Source organism: Pediculus humanus, genomic scaffold (assembly GCF_000006295.1).
Source record: "Pediculus humanus corporis 1103172108318 genomic scaffold, whole genome shotgun sequence".
In the NCBI taxonomy this organism is placed as follows: Eukaryota; Metazoa; Arthropoda; class Insecta; order Psocodea; family Pediculidae; genus Pediculus; species Pediculus humanus.
Window position 1 is genome coordinate 2,058,574 of NW_002987887.1, and position 4,958 is coordinate 2,063,531.

Below are 4,958 nucleotides of genomic sequence, written 5' to 3' on the forward strand. Positions count from 1 at the left end.
AAAGTTCATTTCCGGTTTTATTCTTTCCCGTATGTGTCTTCCATGTGACGTAAACAACAACATTAATTTTTATACTCTCTCTCTCTCTCTCTCTGTCTTTAATTCAATACATTCTGGAATTCTCCAGATAAACATCATCGTTTTAACTTTTTCTTTTTTTTAAAAAAAAAAAATTAGCAAAAACAAACAAACAAACAAACAACCTTGAACACAAAACACGCTCAACATGTGAAATTAATAAAAAAAAAAAAAAGATGAACAAAAACAATTTAGTAATAATAATTATTTAAAAACATAAAAAAAAAAAAAAAACTCCTTCCTGTTTGTTACTTTTAAATCTAAATCCACGACTAAAAAATATGAAAATATAAAAAAAAAGAAGATTAAAATCAACCTTGTTAATAATAATAATAATAATAATTAACAGTTTCCAAAATTTAATAATTAATAAAAATCAAAATAATAAATAAATTGATGACGTCATTGATTATTTCTTGGGGAGGTGTTTTTATTTTTTTATATTAATTATTATATTTTATTTCATTCGAGTATGAATTGTTACATTTAATATTTCGATACATCTGCCAAATCATCATCATCATCATTATTATTATTATTTAATAACATTTCACTTACGAAATGGGGGGAGGGGGGAAATCAACTTTTTTACATCAATTGGCATTTTTTTTTTAAATCAGATAAATAATTTTTTTTTTAATTCATGCCTTGACGTCTTATTCGTTGTCGTTGTCGTGTCGTCGTCGTCGTCGTGGTTCTAGTCTAAAAACCGGAAATGATTTTTTTAAACGTATATCAAATTTTAGTTTGACGTACCATTAAAATTAATAGCAGCTCATTTTTTTTTTAAGCGATGATAAAAAAAAACTCGAGGCTTTAACTCGTGGGTTTAAAAATATGATAAGATAAATGTCAAACCTAGATAGAGAAAGAAGAAAAAAATGTTAAATGGTAAAATGAGAAGAATATTTGCAAACAAGGACAATCGATTCACGAATTGTTGTTGTGGTTGTTGTTTGTTTATAAAAAGAAAGAAAAAAAAAAAGGTAGAGAGAGAAAAAAGAAAAAAAGTGTGCGAGTACCTTTCTCTGTCGATATTCAAGGGTATTTAAATTATTTATGGCACACGAATAACACACGATACGTACACGTATGTATCATCCCTATTACCACTTTTTTATTTAATATTTACCTGCCACGTTTTTTAGTTTTTTTTTTTTTTTTTTTTTATCGTGGAAGAAATAAAAAAATAAATAAAAATTATGCAAGTCAAAAATTTTAATAGAGGAAGTTTTTGAGAGAAAAAGAAGATTTAGGCGCGGTGAACTCGAAAATTTCAAACGGATCAGGTTTCAAACGATAATCTCGAATCGGCACGTGCCCGACTATATTTCGATATATCGCTAAAAAAAGATAATAATAATAAAATGAAATAAAATAAAAAACCTGACCGGAATTTAATAATTATTCGATTAATTTTTATTGACATTGAAATTTTTAAAAATTAAATTTACATTTTTTTTGTCTCTCTTTTTCTGTCTCTGTGTATCAGCCTATCTCTCCCTCTCTGTCTTTTAGCCCATTTCTCTCTCTCTCTCTTTTTCTGTATTTCAGCCCCTCTCTCTCTCTCTCTCTTTTTCTGTATTTCAGCCTCTCTCTCTCTCTGTCTCTGTATATCAGCCTATCTCTCTCTCTCTCTCTTTCTCATAATCCTCCATTTTCTTTATTTTACATACAATTAATTTTTATAATTTTCCAATATTAAAGAAAAAAAAGAATTCACACGGGAATCTTTTTTACTTTATTTAAAAAAAAAAACAAATTCTATTATAATTTTTTACAAAATTCTTTAAGATTAACAACAAAACTAAGTTTTAAATAACAGATTAAAATAAATAATAATAATAATAATAGTGTGACAAATGAAAAAAAAAAAAAAAAAGGAATGACGAAACGATTTTTTCTTTACAAAAATATTTTTATTTTTTCTCTCAAAATTATTAAATCGGCTCAAATTTTTTTTCTTTTTTTATTGATAACGAGATAATGTTAAAAAAAAAAAAAAAAACGTCACTGACAGTGACACGTCAATAACTGGTAATAATTTCATCACTTACAACCACGACGATAAAACGACAACATCGTTAACAGAAGAAGAAGAAGATTAGGAGCTACCAAAAAAAAAAAAATTCCTCCACATGTTTTACAAAAAAATTACCATGAGGGGTATAAAAACAATAAAGTAAAAGTAACATAATAATTATGTTTCAATGATGATGATGATGATGATCATGTTTTGTTTTTAACCTTAAACCCAAACATAATACTTGTTTACCTGATCGAATGTTTTTAGAATTGATGATGAGCAAATAAGGGTCACGATCTTAAGTTAAAAAAAAAAAAAAAAATTTATTTATTTCAGGAACTCGGGTTTTAAAACTATCATCATCATCATCATCATTATTATTATTATCTAACGTAAGATTTAAATTCATTTTGTAATAATTAATGTTTAATAAATAATTATTCAAAAAACGATTTTTTTTTTTTCGAAAACGCTGGTGTGATTTGTCACACGTTCGGATTTTTAAATAGAATCCAAGGAAAAAAGGAAATGACGTCACACGAATGCATATATAAATCGATTTGAATATCCGAAGGAGGTTTTTTTTTTTTTTTTTTTAAACAAAATGTCGGAGTTTAAAATTTTATAATTAAAGGAAATTAGAAGGGGAAAAAGGAGAGGGAAAAAGGCAGTCTTTTTTTTTTTTTTTAAACAACCGCCTCGAGGACGGCGGTAAATAATTATTATTATTATCATGGCGGTCATTTTTAAAAACTGATTTGCCAGACATTTTACGTCAAACAAAATAATCATAATAATAATATTTATTTCGGTAGCCGGAAACGTTTAAAAAAAAAAAAAAAAACTATCCGTAATAATTTAATTCAAATCATTTATTATAATAATAATAATAACGTAACTTTTTAAAAAAATATTACTATTATTATTATTATTATTATTATTATTATCATGTTTTCCTTTTCTCTCCAACGGTTTTGAATTTTAAAATTGTTACGAGTGTATGTGACACACACAAAAGAATATAAATTTTTGAATAAAAAAAAAAAATTTCGAAAGGGTTTAAATAAGCCCGAAGGTTAACATATACGACATTTACAACAACAACAAAATTTCCTTTTCATAGATGAAATAAACAGTCGTGGCAGTAGTAAATGGAGAGAAAGGCGAGCGCGGACGCGCGCGAAAAACGATTTATAATATTTTTTTTTTAAATTTAAATTTATCCACCCGTGATTAAAAAAACAAAATTTATTATTATTATTATTTTTTTTTATTTAATAACGTAAATAAAAAATTCTCGCAAATAATAATAATAATGATGATGATGATGATGATAATGATTATTGTATTAGAATAATTTCAAAACGTTCGGAGTCGATGCGGTCGTTATGTAACGCTCACGAAAAAAAAAAAAAGTAAAAATTTCAAATGTAAATAATCCCACGATATCTAGCATGAACCCCGATTTATTACCACTTCGATAATAATAATAATAAATTGTTAAGGTAATTTTTTTCAAGGGGAGGGGTGGTAATATTTCATACAAACCACCACCACCACCATCATCATCATCCCTACCACGAATATCATTTTTCTTTTCTTTCTAATTATCGAATAACGAATAGTAATTTTTTTTTTTAATGAGAAAACTTATCGATAACAACCACAACAACAACAACAACATCAACAACGATAATAATAATAATAAATTATTTTCTCACCCTTAAAAAATCGACATTTTTAAGAAATAATTTAATCTGTCATCAATTATGGAAAACCAATTAACGACGTTTATTATTAACTCTCTCACACGTTCTTATTTTATTATTAATTATTAATTAATTAATTTAAAATAAAAAAAAACCAATTCATTCATTCATTCATGCACTCAATCAATCATTCATTGTTCATTTTAATAAATAAAAAATAAAAATTGCTACCTAATATGTTGTAAAAAAATTAATTTTTACTCATTGATTTTTGATTCGATTAGATAATTTATTTGTCAATTTTTTTTTTTGAAGTCTTATTAACACAATACCAAATAATAATAATGATGATGATAATGATAATTTAAAAATCAGCTTTCGATTAAATTCAATCATCACTTTCACAAATAATAATGATAAAAAGGTTTTTCCTACGAGTACCTCAAGGGTTTTTTTTTTAGGTACGAACAGAGCCAAGATTTTCAATTATTATTATTAATATCGAACGTGATGTAAAAATCATTATTATTATTATCATTCGAAAAATACAAAATTATTGATTTTAATTGAAAATTTTTTTTTATAACGAACGTAAAACGTTCATTCAGGTAGGAGAGAAAAATATTTTGGGGGGATGTTAGAGGGAGGAAAAAGGAGGGGAACATGATAGAGAGAAAGAGAGAGCTTATTATTACTATCATCATCATCGCCTTCAAATTCTCAAGGTGCATAGGGTAAATATGGTGTCAAGGTGTTTTACACCTGTCTGCCTTTGGGGTAGAGAGGGGAGGGAATTCGTGCCTGAAGGAAGAAAAAACTAACAATTCTTCCAGAAAAAAAAAACATGAAAAAAAATTGAAAAAATTTATGAAAATCGGTACCGTATCAAGGTTTTTTTTGCAAAGGTTCGAACTGGTAATAATAAAATACAGGTAATAATAATAATAATAATAAAACGTACCTGAAACGATTATTATTTAATGGAAAAACCTAATTATTACGAGTAATAAAAATTTTTTTAATAATTAAAATAATTTATCACGTACTAAAAAAAAATTATTTTTTCGATGTTTTTAAACGTAATCGTTATAACCCGTACAACCGACAAATTTTTTTTTTTTCCAATATTTTGTTTGTTTGTTTGG